This window comes from Anomaloglossus baeobatrachus, chromosome 2 (genome assembly GCF_048569485.1).
Source record: "Anomaloglossus baeobatrachus isolate aAnoBae1 chromosome 2, aAnoBae1.hap1, whole genome shotgun sequence".
Taxonomy (NCBI): domain Eukaryota; kingdom Metazoa; phylum Chordata; class Amphibia; order Anura; family Aromobatidae; genus Anomaloglossus; species Anomaloglossus baeobatrachus.
The window spans coordinates 295,532,540-295,550,694 of NC_134354.1; positions in this window are offsets into that span (position 1 = coordinate 295,532,540).

Consider the following 18,155-nt stretch of genomic DNA (forward strand, 5'->3'; position numbering starts at 1 on the left):
CAAGTCAACCGGAGCCCCAGGCAGGGTACTCAGACCCTGTTCTAGCCCAGAAGCAACCAGGCTCAGACAAATCTACTGATTGCGGTCTGGACCTCAGGGGTTCATTCCCACCCAAAGTCCCGATAGACGGCAACAGCCTACCGATTCCAGATAAGAGCCACCGCCAAGGGCCAGAGATCCAAAGGGCCAGCGCCTGCAGGCAAAAGGTCTCCTTCGGTACCCAAAAGCCGGGGAGCGGACTACCGTTGCTGAAGCATAGGAGTCACTATAAAAAATTTAAAGGTGCAGGAGAAAGGTGACATCACCAGCCTCATTGGGGACACACGCAGCCGGCTGCGGGCACCAATCTACACCGAACTTGGTTTACCATTGACTCTGTGTGGTTTAATCGTGAGTACACCAGTGCCATCAGGCACCGCACCGCAAGCGAGCCCCTCCATCCTGCAACCCCCCGCTCCTGCCACCTGGCCCCGGGACCAACAAACCCCCTTCCCACCTAGCTGCGACCCACCACCAATCCCGGATGAGCCCCCGCAGCGGTGGTGCCCATCACCTCACCACGACCCGTGGATGGCATCACGAACTGTTACCGGTCACCGCGGCTCCGGCCGTGAAACCGGTCCACCCCAATCCAAACCCCCCACCCTTTCAAGAGCGACGTGGCCCCTGGTCCGGAGGCGCTCGAGCCACCAACAACCTGAGCCCGGATCCGAGCGGTTCGGCGGAGAGCAGCCGAGCCCCCAGGGCGGTACAGATCCATAGCTTCAACGTACATGAGGCGGTCACATGTTCACTCCAGTGCCATTTTCTACTGCTTTTCACAGCGTAGAGCGCTCTGGTAATTTTCTTTTGCTTGTACACTTCATATCAGTCTTTTCTGTCATTAAAATGGCAGAAAGACACATAATGTCCAACTCTCCTGCATTTTGTAATTTTGCACTTTTTGGTGCCTTTCATGTGGCACTAAGGGGTGCTTAGCCTTGTGTTTAGCCAAAAAAAATGACGTGGGGTTCCCCCTATTTTTGTAGCCAGCTAGGGTAAAGCAGACGGCTGCAGCCTGCAGACCACAGCTGGCAGCTTCACCTTGGCTGGTAATCCAAAACTGAGGGCATCCCACGCTGTTATTTTAAATTAAATAAAATTTTTTTTAAAAAAAACACGTGGGGGTCCCCCCAAAATTGGATCACCATCCAAGGTAATGCGGACAGTTGGGGTGTGATATTCTCAGACTAGGGAGGTCCATGGTTATTCTACTCTCCCCAGCCTAAAAATAGCAGGCCGCAGCCGCCCCAGAAGTGGCGCATCCATTAGATGCACCAATCCTGGTGCTTCGGCCCAGCTCATCCCGTGCCCTGGTGCGGTGGCAAATGGGGTAATATATGGGGTTAATACCAGATGTGTAATGTCACCTGGCATCAAGCCCTGGGGTTCGTGAGGTCAGGCGTCTATCAGATACCCGACATCACCAACCCAGTCAGTAATAAAAAAAATAGACAAACACATTTTTATTTGAAAAAACACTGCCCAAAACATTCCCTCTTCACCAATTTATTAGAAAGAAAAACAAATCCAGGTCTGCTTTAATCCAAGGGGTTCCCATGACGATCCACACTGTCTCAGTCAATGAAGAACAGAATGTTCCCCATTGGCTGGGAGAGCAATGCAGTGACCTGAGCTAACATCAATAGGTCAGCCCAGGTCACTGCAGGGCATGACAAGTGCTGCTGGAGCGAGGTACATTACCTGCGATGACGATCTCCTGCACTGCTGATAGCAGAACTGTCACTGACTTCAATTACCTTCACAGCCAAGTATCGCAAGAGCCCGTGACGTCACCGCTAGTGACAGTCTCTGGTCGGCAGCGAGAGGAGATGTGACAAGCGGCGGCCATGGAGGACAGTGACAGCGCTGAGTTCGGGAGGGCGGGACTTCATCACCGCAGGTAAGCCGAGCGGGGCCATGTGTGCGGAGTGCGAGGTGGGCGGAGCCGAACGGGGCCATGTGTGTGGAGTGCCAGGTGGGCAGAGCCAAGCGGAGTAATGTGTGCAGAGAGCTGGGTGGGCGGAGCCAAGCGGGGCCATGTGTGCGGAGTGCCAGGTGGGCGGAGCCAAGCGGGGTAATGTGTGCAGAGTCCAGGTGGGTGTAGCCAAGCGGGGTAATGTGTGCAGAGTGCCAAGTGGGCAGAGCCAAGCGGGACCATGTGTGCAGAGAGCCAGGTGGGCAGAGCCAAGCGGGGTAATGTGTGCAGAGTCCCAGGTGGGTGGAGCCAAGCGGGGCCATGTGTGCGGAGTGCGAGATGGGCGGAGCCGAACGGGGCCATGTGTGCGGACTGCCAGGTGGGTGGAGACAAGCAGGGTAATGTGTGCAGAGTCCCAGGTGGGTGGAGCCAAGCAGAGCCATGTGTGCGGAGTGCGAGGTGGGCGGAGCCGAACGGGGCCATGTGTGTGAAATGTCAGGTGGGCGGAGCCAAGCGGGGTAATGTGTGCAGAGTCCCAGGTGGGTGGAGCCAAGCGGGGTAATGTGTGCAGAGTCCCAGGTGGGCGAAGCCAAGCGGGGTAATGTGTGCAGAGTCCCAGGTGGGCGGAACCGAACGGGGCCATGTGTGCGGAGTGCCAGGTGGGTGGAGCCAAGCGTGGTAATGTGTGCAGTGTGCCAGGTGGGCGGAGCCAAGCAGGGTAATGTGTGCAGAGTCCCAGGTGGGTGGAGCCAAGCGGGGTAATGTGTGCAGAGTCCCAGGTGGGCAGAGCCAAGCGTGGTAATGTGTGCAGAGTGCCAGGTGGGCGGAGCTGAACAAGGCCATGTGTGCAGACTGCCAGGTGGGTGGAGCCAAGCAGGGTAATGTGTGCAGAGTCCCAGGTGGGTGGAGCCAAGCGGGGCCATGTGTGCGGAGTACAAGATGGGCGGAGCCAAGCGGGGCCATGTGTCCAGAGTCCCAGGTGGGTGTAGCCAAGCGGGGTAATGTGTGCAAAGTCCCAGGTGGGTGGAGTCAAGCGGGGTAATGTGTGCAGAGTCCCTGGTGGGCGGAGCCAAGCGGGGTAATGTGTGCAGAGTCCCAGGTGGGTGGAGCCAAGCGGGGTAATATGTGCAGAGTGCCAGGTGGGTGGAGCCAAGCAGGCTAATGTGGGCGGAGTGCGAAGTGGATGGAGCCTAGCGGGGCCATGTGTGGAGGCGGCGAAGTGCGAAGTGGGTGGACCCTAGCGGGGCCATGTGCACTGAGGACGTCAGTGCCGGGGACTGCATGGCTGGGAACAGGTGAGTGTGAGTGTGTGTGTGTGTATGTGTGTGTGTGTGTACATGTCAAGTGCAGGAGGGGGCGGAGCCCAGCGGGGAAGTGTCGGCTCCCTGCACACGTAACTAGGATAAATATTGGGTTACTAAACAAAGCACTTTGCTTGGATACCCGATATTTATCTTGGTTACCAGCTTACCGCTGGCTGCCAGCGATGGCTCCCTGCACACTGTAGCTGTAAAAAGCCCTGCTTTTGCTGATAGAACCGTTCTCGAACGTAACTCGAACTGCCGAACTTTTACCAAAAAGCTTGAGTTTGAGTTCTAACTAGAACACCCCTCAAAATCACTTGAACCGCGCTCAACTCTAATTTCGATGCCTATAAATGGATGTTTTCTGTGTGACAGGTGCGTTGCTTACCCAAATGTGCTAACATGCGATACATTTGTAGACTCTAATGGTAAAAAGAACTATAAGATCTTGAAGTGAATAACATGTGAGTCTAAGGCTGTGACTTACTATGGGATTTGTCCTTGTGCAAAAATCTACGTTGGACTCACGACTCGACAATTGAAGTACAATTGAAAACAAGGGTCATAGAGCACATTTGGGCATTGAGGCAGCACGTGACCACTAGAGATGAGCGAACCGGTCGTGGTTTGCCTCGAGTTCAGTTCGAGTTCGAACGTTCGACGAACCGAACTCGAACCGCATAGGAAACAATGGCAGGCATTCACAAACACATAAAAACACCTAGAAAACACCCTCAAAGGTGTCCAAAAGGTGACAAACAATTCACAACACAACACAAACACATGGGAAAGTGACAAGAACAAATTCTCATGCGAAAACAAAAGAGCGTAATGAGGAAAAAGAGGACAAGACACAGATATAGGCATGGCACTCCCTTCTAAAATCATGTAAAACACCGCAAGGTGACTCCAAGCGGAGTCTCCCTTTTTTCCAAAAATTGTGCCCCACACACCCACCCATTCAGTGGCAGCACTTGTGCCCTAGTTGTACACTTCACAGCTAGATTTGCATCAAGCACATTCTTAACCGTCCCCAGGATGACACCGGGGTAGGTAGCAAAGTCTTTGCTGAACCATGACTTGTTCATCTTGGCTCCTTTTAAAAACAATGTAAGTAAGGGTCTCTCCAAGCGGAGTCTCCCTTTTTTCAAAAAATTGGGCCACACAGACACCCCATCAGTGGCAGCACTTGTGCCCTAGTTGCAAACAGGATGTTTTGATTTGCATCAAGCACATTCCAAATCCACAAGCATTTACTCTCCCCAGGATGAGTGGGGTAGTAAATTCCTTGTGGATCCATGACTTGTTCATTTTGATGAACGTTAGTCTGTCCACATTGTCACTGGACAGACGCGTGCGTTTATCTGTCAGCACACACCCAGCAGCACTGAAGACACGTTCAGAGACAACGCTGGCAGCTGGACACGACAAAATCTCCAAGGTGTAAGTGGAGAGCTCTGGCCATTTTTCAAGATTTGAAGCCCAAAATGAGCAAGGCATCGATGTTCATTTGGAGATACTCCTGTATCATCCTCTCCAGCCGTTGACTATGTGTTAGACTTGTTGTCTCTGTTGGCCTTGCAAAGGAGGGTCTAAAAAAATTATGAAAAGATTCCATAAAATTGCTGTTACCAGCACCAGATACGGTCCTACTGGTACGGGTAGACTGTTGAAGATGACGAGACCGTCCCATGTTTGTCAAGTTACAACTGGGAGAATCACTCCCTGCACCTGCACGGTTGTTTGGTGTAAAAGCCGAGCTAAGATCGAGTAACAGCTTCTGCTGATACTCCTGCATACGTGCGTCTCTTTCTATGGCTGGAATTATGTCACAAAATTTGGACTTGTACCGGGGATCTAATAGTGTGGCAAGCCAGTAGTCATCATCACTTCTAATTTTGACAATACGAGGGTCATGTTGGAGGTAGTGCAGCAAGAAAGCACTCATGTGTCTTGCGCAGCCATGCGGACCAAGTCCACGCTGTGTTTGTGGCATAGAGGTGCTAACCATTCTTTCTTCCTCTGACATCTCCCCCCAACCTCTTTCAACTGAAATTTGACCAAGGTCTCCCTCATCCGCTGAGTCTTCCATGTCCATGGACAGTTCGTCCTCCATTTCTTCATGTTCTCCTGCACCTTCCTCAACATTTCGCCTGCTACCATGCGCCCTTGTTGATCCCTGTCCCCCATGGTCCCATGCCTGCCGCGTTGGTGATGATGAACGTCTGGACCTTGGAGATGTTGTTATGTCTTGCGCATATGAATCCTCCTGTAGTTCCTCCCCTTCCTGTTGTCCCACCCCCTGACTCCGAATAGTGTTTAGCGTGTGCTCCAGCATGTAAATGACTGGAATTGTCATGCTGATAATGGCATTGTCAGCGCTAAACATATTCGTCGCCATGTCGAAACTGTGCAGAAGGGTGCAAAGGTCCTTGATCTGATAAATAAACAAGAGGAAAGAAAATGTGCAAAAAGTGGGATCACCAGAAATAACAATACAATAGCGTTTTATTATATCAAAAAAACATACAAAAACACAGATGTTCATTAAAAGCAATTAAAAAGCCAAAGCTTATACACATGTTTGGTGCCAATGGTATATGCCACCAAAATACACCCCACCCTCTCAACAAGCCACAGAAAACCCAAGATAATAAGTCAGGGCAAATGTGATAGCCAAAAAACTTTGCTCAATCAGTAACAAGCAGTAAGTATAACATGATGGATAGAACTCAAACAAAACAGAGAATAATACTGCATACGATTACCTCAAAGCCACATAATGATGACCTGCCTTAAGAGCACATGTCTGGAACAAGTTTAAAGCATAACACACACCCAGAGAAATTTGCAAGGGGTAAATGGCAAAAGAATGCGTGAGAAGGGTGTGGTGGTGACCCCTCGCGTATCGCTACAAACAGTTGTAGCTTCCTCAGGGGAAAGTGAGGCAAACTATGGTAAGTATGTCTTAAGTAACCATTTTAATCAAAGAAAATTGCTTACCAGCATGGACACGGAGGAAGAAGAGGAGTCGCCATGCAACCTAAGGACGCCGGTGGGCGCCGCCATTGTATGTCACGTGACCTGATCATGTGATCCCATGACGTGCAAACGTCCCAGCCAGAGCGCATGCGCACAAATACCGGCGCTATACAAGTACCAGACGATCCCATAAAAACTAAAGTAGGCGTACAGATATATATCATAACAATCGCAAGCCCATATTTTATGCGCACAGAGCAGATAGTACGTATGCGCTGCAGTGATGAGTTATGCGATATTTTTTTTATTCAGAAGAAAGCCCACATAAACATGTGCATGCGCAGTATCCATAAGGTATCCCTGAGGGGACATTTCCACTTCAGTGATGGATCATGCAAGGAAAAAATACACAAAACATGAGAGCAGATCGTGAGGCACCATTGAACAGGCATCAGATGCAAAAACAGTCGCCTAGGCAGCTGTCCTATACTCGCATAATACTGGTATATCAAATATACTAATTGCGACCTGTGCCACGTGACCTGATCATATGATACTATGCCATAAGATGTCCCTCTCAAGGCGCATGCGCCAAAATACCGGCGCTAACCATACATAAAGCGATCCCATATAGAATGGGATGATCGCAAGGCACATCCCAGCCTATTAGGGCCAATATAACCTGGCAACACAAACTCATGCACTCACAATCTGTGCGCACAGACAGCACGCATTCACCAAAGAGATGTCAATGTAAATAGTACAAATCTGAATCCGATAACCCCACATATAAATGCGCATGCGCTACAACCATAAATTATCATTCAAGGGACATTTCCACCCAAGGCATAGCTCCTGCAAGGGAGCAATAAGGAAATGACCATTGTATGAGCTAGTCACGAAGTATTGCTAAGAGGGCATAATAAGATCCAATACAGATGCACAGACAGCCGTCATATATTTGCGTCATACTGATCAAAAATATCCTGGTAACACAAACCCTCAATTTATGTACACAGAGCAAGTAATGTACGTGTGCACAAAAAACCACAAGAAATGCAGATTATTAATTCAAATAGCCCCACAGAAGTGTTATTATCCTATGGAGGAACAATACCCAAAAAAACACGGTACATGAGCAGGTCACGGAACATTACCAAACATTACAACTGTAACACATTCACATAATATTGGTATATCAAAAAGTGCCAACGAGATATAATGTCCAAATTTAATGGGCAACGAAGTCCTATTTAGACGAGTCTCTTCAAAAGAGGTCGGCAGCTTGAGTGTGTTCACCAACAGAAAATAAACATGCTCCACTTTAGGCCGTAGTTCAGATGATCCCATAACTCCAGGAACCGAAGGGAGAGGACACAAGGAGGCAAACTCCAATCAATACGCCAAGATGCAGGCATCAGGAAAAAATCTTCTCAAACCGAAGTCGACAGGCCCTATTCAGACAGAAGCAGCCAAGCCCCCATGATCAAAACCCTAAAATGTTGGAAAAATATACATAATCATAATCAAACCCGCACCAGGGAAAAGGGGACCAAATAAAATCCTGTGTAAAAGGTAGGATGGGAGAAGGGGGGGTAGGGGAGTGGGGGGGGGTTTGGGGAGGGAGGAAAGGGTTGAAGGGGGGGGGAAAGGAAGGAAGGGAAAAGCCAGACCAACTGATGTGCACGAAATCAAGCTCTCCCAATCCCCCATGTGGGCGGCATACCACACCAAACTGGGGGAAATCCCCTACTGTTGATGCAGGCCGAACTCCTACTTCTTGTAGAAGCCAGTGAACAAGAGTTCCTCGTTCAATCCATGGGGGGAGAGACTCTGGAGTTGGTATATCAATCTCGCCTCCCTTCTCAATAGTTCATCAGATATCTTACCCCCCCTTATGTTCATTGGAACGTGTTCCAGCACCAGAATCTGTACCCTCCGGAACGAGCAACTGTGTAAATCAAGAAAGTGCTTAGCCACAGATGTGATGGGCTTACCTTGAGCTTGATCCTTTTGTGCTCGACCGATGTCAGAGAAATGGTGCTGGATCCTGCGACAGAGCTCCTGTGTGGTCTGTCCGACATAAAGTTTGGGACACTCACAAATCAGGAGGTACACAACGTGCCTGCTTCGGCAATTTGAGTAGAATTTGGTTGTGATGGTCCTTGGAAAAACACGAATATGTACACAACTATCAGCAACAAGAAAGGGGCAGATGGTACAGTCCCCACACGGAAAGGACCCAACCAATTTGTGTCCCCGACCCAAAGAGACTGTAGGTCTCTTGAAATGGCTGGAAGATAGCATATCTTTCAAATTTTTCGCACGTTTTGCGGTCAATTTAGGATGGGTATTGATAAATGGAATCAACCTAGGCTCACTGAGAAGGATATTCCAATTCTTTGTGAGAACCTGTCGTACCTTATCCCAATGGTTGTTATACGTAGTCACCAGGTTGATAGTACCCATCTCAGTTCTTTGTCTGCCGCGGAACGTGTCGGACCGTGGAGTATTGGCCGAATACTGAAAGGCCTTAGAGACGACCTTCCGTGGATATCCTCTCCTGATGAACCGTGTAGTCAAATCTTGTGCTTCATTCCTGAAGGTGGTAACATCAGTGCAGTTGCGGCGTACCCGCAAGAACTGGCCCTTTGGTATCCCATCTCGCACATGTTTCGGATGAAAAGAGGAATAGTGTAACACACTATTAGTAGCCGTCTGTTTCCGGAACAGAGACGTTGTAATGTGATCATTCTCCAAGATGACCTTCAAATCAAGGAATTCCACCATTGTAGTTGATATATTTGAAGAGAGTCGAATGTGCCACGGATTCTCATTCAGCTGGGCAATGAATTCTTCACAGGACACACGGTCACCTGTCCAGAAAAATAGAACATCGTCGATGTATCTAAACCAGTGTGACACGTGCCTCTGGAACGGAGTGATGAGCGCCACCTGCGCCTCCTCCCACCAACCCGTTTTTTGTGCACACGTACATTACTTGCTCTGTGTACATAAATTGAGGGTTTGTGTTACCAGGATATATTTGATCAGTATGACGCAAATATATGACGGCTGTCTGTGCGTCTGTATTGGATCTTATTATGCCCTCTTAGCAATACTTCGTGACTAGCTCATACAATGGTCATTTCCTTATTGCTCCCTTGCAGGAGCTATGCCTTGGGTGGAAATGTCCCTTGAATGATAATTTATGGTTGTAGCGCATGCGCATTTATATGTGGGGTTATCGGATTCAGATTTGTACTATTTACATTGACATCTCTTTGGTGAATGCATGCTGTCTGTGCGCACAGATTGTGAGTGCATGAGTTTGTGTTGCCAGGTTATATTGGCCTTAATAGGCTGGGATGTGCCTTGCGATCATCCCATTCTATATGGGATCGCTTTATGTATGGTTAGCGCCGGTATTTTGGCGCATGCGCCTTGAGAGGGAAATCTTATGGCATAGTATCATATGATCAGGTCACGTGGCACAGGTCGCAATTAGTATATTTGATATACCAGTATTATCCGAGTATAGGACAGCTGCCTAGGCGACTGTTTTTGCATCTGATGCCTGTTCAATGGTGCCTCACGATCTGCTCTCATGTTTTGTGTATTTTTTCCTTGCATGATCCATCACTGAAGTGGAAATGTCCCCTCAGGGATACCTTATGGATACTGCGCATGCGCATGTTTATGTGGGCTTTCTTCTGAATAAAAAAAATTTCGCATAACTCATCACTGAAGCGCATACGTACTATCTGCTCTGTGCACATAAAATATGGGCTTGCGATTGTTATGATATATATCTGTACGCCTACTTTAGTTTTTATGGGATCGTCTGGTACTTGTATAGCGCCGGTATTTGTGCGCATGCGCTCTGGCTGGGACGTTTGCACGTCATGGGATCACATGATCAGGTCACGTGACATACAATGGCGGCGCCCACCGGCGTCCTTAGGTTGCATGGCGACTCCTCTTCTTCCTCCGTGTCCATGCTGGTAAGCAATTTTCTTTGATTAAAACGGTTACTTAAGACATACTTACCACAGTTTGCCTCACTTTCCCCTGAGGAAGCTACAACTGTTTGTAGCGATACGCGTGGGGTCACCACCCCACCCTTCTCACGCATTCTTTTGCCATTTACCCCTTGCAAATTTCTCTGGGTGTGTGTTATGCTTTAAACTTGTTCCAGACATGTGCTCTTAAGGCAGGTCATCATTATGTGGCTTTGAGGTAATCGTATGCAGTATTATTCTCTGTTTTGTTTGAGTTCTATCCATCATGTTAAACTTACTGCTTGTTACTGATTGAGCAAAGTTTTTTGGCTATCACATTTGCCCTGACTTATTATCTTGGGTTTTCTGTGGCTTGTTGAGAGGGTGGGGTGTATTTTGGTGGCATATACCATTGGCACCAAACATGTGTATAAGCTTTGGCTTTTTAATTGCTTTTAATGAACATCTGTGTTTTTGTATGTTTTTTTGATATAATAAAATGCTATTGTATTGTTATTTCTGGTGATCCCACTTTTTGCACATTTTCTTTCCTCTTGTTTATTTATTTGTTCGCTCAGAATGTGCTAGTGGTTTCTGATCCCATTTACATGTTTTTTCTTACCTTTGGTGCCCTCCCGTATGCCTTGTTTATTAGGTCCTTGATCTGAGACCACTCCATCTGGGTGATTTGCCCCACCTCTGCATCTCGTTGGCCCAGGCTATATGTCATGACGTATTGCACCAGTGCTCGGCGGTGCTGCCACAGTCGCTATAACATGTGGAGAGTCGAATTCCAGCATGTCGCCACATCGCATTTCATGCGATGAACCGGCAGGCCGAAAGACTTCTGGAGCGATGCAAGTCGCTCAGCTGCGGCGCTTGAACGGCGGAAGTGAGCAGACAGTTTTCGTGCCCTGGTCAGAAGGCCATCTAGGCCGGGATAGTGTGTTAAAAATTGCTGGACAACAAGGTTCAACACGTGAGCCATGCAAGGTACATGTGTCACCTTGCCCAGGCGAAGGGCTGCACCCAGGTTTGCAACATTGTCGCACACGGCCTTACCAGGCTGCAGGTTGAGTGGAGATAACCATTTATTAAACTCGGACCGCAGAACTGACCACAACTCCTCAGCTGTGTGACTCTTATTCCCAAGACACGTCAAGCTAAAGACCGCCTGATGACGTTGCGCTCTGCTGCCAGCATAGTAATGAGGGGTGCGTGATTCCTTCTGCGCAGAGAGAACGCTGGTGGCCTGGCCAGGCAGGCTTGAGGCGGAGGTGGAGGACACAGATGAGGTGGAGGAGGCAGAAGCAGTGGCGGAACTTGGACAGACAGAGGATTGACACACAAGTCGTGGGGACGGCAAGACTTGTGCAGCAGACCCTTCACCATCTATCACCATAGTTACCCAGTGCCCAGTCAGCGACATGTAACGTCCCTGTCCATGCTTACCGGTCCAAGTATCGGTGGTAAAATGCACCCGTTCACACACAGAGTTTCTCAAGGAAGTGGGGATGTTGTGTGCGACATGCTGGTGTAGCGCGGGCACACCTTTCTTAGAGAAGTAGTGGCGACTGGGCATCTGGTACTGGGGCACAGCGACAGACATAAGGTCTCTAAAATCCTGTGTGTCCACCAGGCGGAAAGGCAGCATTTCGGTAGCCAAGAGCTTACAGAGGGATAAAGTCAACCTCTTAGCTTTGTCATGGGTCGCAGGAAATGGCCTCTTATTTGTCCACATCTGAGGGACAGAGATCTGGCTGCTGTGTGTAGACGGTGTTGAGTAGGGTGTCCCTGGAAAAATGCAGGTTTGTGAGGAAAGTGCAGTTGGAGACATGATGTTGCCTTCATCCAACGTTGGTGCTATCGCTGTCTGAGAGAGCTGTACACACGCACTTGTTTCCCCTTCCAAACCAACTGACGACCTACCAAGCAAACTGCCTGTTGCGGTTACAGTGGTGGAAGTTGTGCGTGGAAAACCAGGTGTGACAGCTGTCCCCACAGTCCTAGAAGATGAAGAGCTCCCCTACCTTGCTCACCGGCTCCTCTGCCACGCTTCCCCGCTCTCGGGTGACGCTCCGCCGCTCCCATGCCAGGCTTCCCGGTCCCCCGCTCCACAGCCTTCATGCCCCATCACCTGCGGTCCCCAGGCAGCCCGGTCCCCGCTCCCGGCGCCCATCGGTTACGCTGAGCCAGCCCGGCACTCCTGCCTCCTGTGCACCGCTCCCTGCTCTGGCTTCTGGCACCCGGGCCTCGCGCATGCGCATTAGGGCGCGCGCGCGGTCATTGACCCTCTCTTAAAGGGCCAGTGTCCTCCAACAGGATATTGAAGAATCAGGTACAGGGTATATAGGGGAATCCTTTCCAAGTGGGTGGGGCCTGTTCTTCGTGTTTGCTAAGCTAGGAGTCAGGTCTCCTTGTGTCTTGTGCCATACTTACCTATCTGTCTTGTACAGTCGCCCCCGTCTCGCCAACCGGTCCTGACAACTCCCGAACCCCGAACGGTGACTGCCTGCCATCCCGTCAGTCCCTACCATCTCCGATCCCTGGATCCGTGTGGTGACCCACCTCCTCGCTCCGTTGGTTCCGGATTCTGCCTGACGTCATCTCGGCCTCCGAACCTGAGCTCCGTCACCCGGACTGCCTTCAGAGACTCCGTGGTCCCAGGGACTTCTTCACTCCACTCCTCTGGACGGACTGTCCTGCTACCTGTAGTGCTCCGGCTACCGAGCACCTTGCCCTCGGTGAGGTGTTCAGCCCAGTGGATCCACCTCCTGGGCCTACCCGTCCTCCTGGTCCTAACAGATGCACTGGAAGGGGCAGGCCGTGGATGGTTCGCTCCGCTAGGCCACATTGCAGCACGGTGAGCTTCCCACTGGGACCTATGATATTTATTCATGTGAGGATTCATGGAAGAAGTTGTCAAACTGCTGAGGTTTTGACCTCTACTAACAGAATCATGACAAATTTTACACATCACATAATTTGGGCAATCTTTTTCTATGTCAAAAAAGGACCAGGCTAGGCAAGGCTTAGAGGGCATGCGACCTGCTGAGCCCCCCCGACTAGTGCTCAGAGGCAGAGTTGTGGCTGATGATGCAGTTGTAGACGTGCTACCAGTGCTCCGACTCTGTCCAGGAAGGCGCAAGGTAACTTCGTCGTCGGTTGCATCCTCCTCCACTGCCTCTGTTGACCTCCTCGAGTGCCTGACTGTGGGTTGACAGTAGGTGTAATCTAGAACTTCCTCATCAATTGTTGTGTTTGCACTCCCCTCACCCTCAGACGAAGCCTCTTCTTGCCCTGACCGAATATTTAAGTTGTCATCACAATCTGGTATCTGCGTCTCATCGTCATCAGTATGTTCCTCATTGTCTATAACCACAGGTGTTACAGTTTGTGACAAAGGGTCAACATTATGCTCAGAAACTTGGTCCTCACGGCCTGAAACAGAGTCACAGAGGTTCTGGGCATCACTGCAGACCATTTCCTGGTCTGTACTCACTGTAGCTTGGGAGCAGACCTCTGATTCCCAGGCTATAGTGTGACTGAACAGCTCTGCAGACTCAGCCATCTCAGTTCCACCATACTGTGCAGGGCTGATGGAGACTTCAGAGCTGTGAGAAAGCAAGTTTGATTGGGATGACAACTCAGAGGACTGGTGTTTTTTGGATGCGGAAGTTGAGGTGGCTGAGAGGGCACTTGTTGGACCACTTGAGATCCATTCAAGCATTTTCCTTTTTTTGCCATCATCTACCTTTGTTCCTGTTGTTCGTGTCCGTAAAAAAGGGAGCACATCGGATTGTCCACGGTAAGTAGTAGACATCTTACTTTTACTGGTAGATGGTCTATCTTCAGCAGATGTTAATGGAGCTTTGCCACCTTCCCCACGGACAAACCCTTTTTTTCCTTTTCCAACACGCCTCTTCCCCTTTCCACCAGCATCTGTCATTTTGCCACTCATGTTGATTGCGACAAGATTGTGCACTTAAAATGTGGTAGTAAAAATTGAGAGGTGGTGTAGATTGCAGCGGTGGTCTAGCTTTATTATCAGCAGAATAATAAAGAATAATTATCCCTGACAATGCAACTACGGCCCTTAAACTGGCAGCATAAATTGCTAGTATAATGGCTTAGTAACAATGAGTTGGAGTGTGCAATGCAGGCAGACGTGCTGCAAATATCTTTGCACTAGTGGGACTATACAGAAGTCCAATAGCCACGTTTAGGATGCCACTAAGTTCACTCAGTGTTTGCTAGTATAATGGCTTAGTAACAATGAGTTTTAGTGTGCAATGCAGGCAGACGTGCTGCAAATATCTTTGCACTACTGGGGCAATACAGCAGTCCAACAGCCACGTTTAGGATGCCACTAAGTTCACTCAGTGTTTGCTAGTATAATGGCTTAGTAACAATGAGTTTTAGTGTGCAATGCAGGCAGACGTGCTGCAAATATCTTTGCACTACTGGGGCAATACAGTCCAACAGCCACGTTTAGGATGCCACTAAGTTCACTCAGTGTTTGCTAGTATAATGGCTTAGTAACAATGAGTTGCAGTGTGCAATGCAGGCAGACGTGCTGCAAATATCTTTGCACTAGTGGGACTATACAGAAGTCCAATAGCCACGTTTAGGATGCCACTAAGTTCACTCAGTGTTTGCTAGTATAATGGCTTAGTGTTAGGACCAAGGGGACGGGTAGGCCCAGGAGGTGGATCCACTGGGCTGAACACCTCACCGAGGGCAAGGTGCCCGGTAGCCGGAGCACTACAGGTAGCAGGACAGTCCGTTCAGAGGAGTGGAGTGAAGAAGTCCCTGGGACCACAGAGTCTCTGAAGGTAGTCCGGGTGACGGAGCTCAGGTTCGGAGGCCGAGATGACGTCAGGCAGAATCCGGAACCAACGGAGCGAGGAGGTGGGTCACCACACGGATCCAGGGGTCGGAGATGGTAGGGACTGACGGGGTGGCAGGCAGTCACCGTTCGGGGTTCGGGAGTCGTCAGGACCGGTTGGCGAGACGGGGGCGACTCTACAAGAGAGATAGGTAATAAACAGAAACGACAGCCACACCATGATTTAACAAGATATTATGTATAAGAAAGGATCATGAACATACATGGCGGGATAAGGACCCAGGCAGGTCGCTAATATAAGACATAAAAAGGAAGGACTGCGACAACAACGCCAATGAATGAAAGTGGTAAGCTTTATTAAACACAGGGTAGGTGAGTGGCGGCACAATACAAGTGAGACTACAGGTCACAGTAAGTCCAGAATCTATTAATCAATTAAGTATCAATAGAAAAATGCTCAAAAAATGAATAAGCATAATAGCATCCCTAAACCACAATTGATATAGGGGACAACAAGGTACACCAACCAGGAAGAGCTATATGAATATCACATGATGGGAGTGGGAGGCAGTATACTGATCTTGAAGTAATATAGAGCATGGTATAAGGAATTACTAATTACCAAATGCTCATGGGATATAAACAGACCTCAAAGGGCACAGATTGAGCCACACCAACCCCCACCAAGGTTATACAGGTAAGTAGACCATATTTCTAGAGATGCTTAGATGGTGGCATACCTTGAGGGAAAATCCTGGAACACGCTGGGACTTGCGTCTGCCCGACGGCCGTTTCTGCTGTCAAAAGCCTTCGTCAGGGGGAGTGGTGATGTGAAGGGACGTGCTGGTTAAAAAGAAGGCACCAACCAATCGTATCCGGTGGGCGAATTGGTGACGCATGCGATCTCCCGGAAACCAGGGACGCCACTCGCCAGCCGCGTCGCCCCTATGTCCGACACTTCCGGTCACATGACAGCCAAACGGCGGTTACGTGAGCGGGCGTCACACACAGAGTTGTATCGACGCAGCCGCGCGATGGCATCACGGCGCCGGCAGCACGCATGCGTGCTCACCCAGCGAAGACGGCTGTGCACAAAAAGGAAGGGAAAATCTGTAGCTCAGTCGGCATTGACTCAATAAAGGACATAGACAGTAATCGAGGATCCGAGCCTATGATACAGTATTAATATATAATACTGGAAAGCCCATAATAAAGTACTGATGTAGATAAAATATAGCATTACTGCAATTAAATGCCCTAAAATATAACAATTAAACAGGCACTAGATGGTAACACAGGTATTGTAGTGACCAAATTCATTCAGAACCTCCATAGTGCCAAAAAGGATCACGGATACAGTTTTCCAAAATATAATACAACATTCACATCATGGGAGCTAAAGGGACTGTATATACATGTCCCCATATATGTCACATTGATAATTAATAGGTTACAGCAGGGATTCATTGTCCATACTAGGATATAATAACAGACATATATATATGATCACCAATGTGAAACTATTCAAGATCCGGATATCCAATTGATTGAAGAGGAAAAATCCACTCCTCAATGGAGATATAGTCCGTAAATGTCCTAAAGAGAGTCGATATGCAGGTAGAGTAACAAATTGTGGAATCCGGTGCACAGGATGAGAGATTGGTGTCTAAGTGAAATATAAATATATAAAAATTAAAATCAAATACATAGACATTTAAAATAACAAGCACCCCTAAACCACGACCATCACAAAAATGAGGCATATGATATATTTTCATTGAGGCCCATGGGGTGAAGAGTTTTGAAGGTCCAGATCCACTTTGTTTCCATACGTGCCAACTTTTGGCTAGTTCTGCCACCACGAATGTTGGACTCAAGGTGATCAATGCCCCTGACTCCTAACAGTGCTGCATTAGATCCATGGTATTGCCTAAAATGGCGGGGAATGGTTTTAAGAGATGTAGTGTCGAGGCAGTCAGCAGCTGTGTGAGTACTCACACTTTCCATATCAATAAATTCATAACCTGCACCACAACAGCTGTTATCTATTACGCTACATGCCCCTGCCCTAAAATCTATGTTGGTTTGACAACAAGGCAATTTAAAGTGCGCATTAGAGAACATGTGAATGGGATAGTGGCAGCTGCTGACTGCCTCGACACTACATCTCTTAAAACCATTCTCCGCCATTTTAGGCAATACCATGGATCTAACGCAGCACTGTTAAGAGTCAGGGGCATTGATCACCTTGAGTCCAACATTCGTGGTGGCAGAACTAGCCAAAAGTTGGCACGTATGGAAACAAAGTGGATCTGGACCCTCAAAACTCTTCACCCCATGGGCCTCAATGAAAATATATCATATGCCTCATTTTTGTGATGGTCGTGGTTTAGGGGTGCTTGTTATTTTAAATGTCTATGTATTTGATTTTAATTTTTATATATTTATATTTCACTTAAGGCTACTTTACACACTGCGATATCGGTCCCGATATTGCTAGTGTGGGTACCCGCCCCCATCTGTTGCGCGACACGGGCAAATCGCTGCCCGTGTCGCACAACAGCCGTCACACATACTTACCTGTCCGGCGACGTCGCTGTGACGGGCGAACCGCCTCCTTTCTAAGGGGGCGGTCCGTGCGGCGTCACAGCGACGTCACTGAAGCGTCACTGAACCGCCGCCCAATAGCAGCGGAGGGGCGGAGATGAGCGGGACGTAACATCCCGCCCACCTCCTTCCTTCCGCATAGCAGCCGGGAGGCAGGTAAGGGGAGCTTCCTCGTTCCTGCGGCGTCACACGCAGCGATGTGTGCTGCCGCAGGAACGAGGAACAACTTCGTTACTGCTGCAGTAACGATTTTTGAGAATGGACCCCCGTGTCGCCGATTAGCGATTTTGCACGTTTTTGCAACGATGCAAAATCGCTTATCGGTGTCACACGCAACGGCATCGCTAATGCGGCCGGATGTGCGTCACAAATTCCGTGACCCCAACGACTCCGCATTAGCGATGTCGCAGCGTGTAAAGCCCGCTTTAGACACCAATCTCTCATCCTGTGCACCG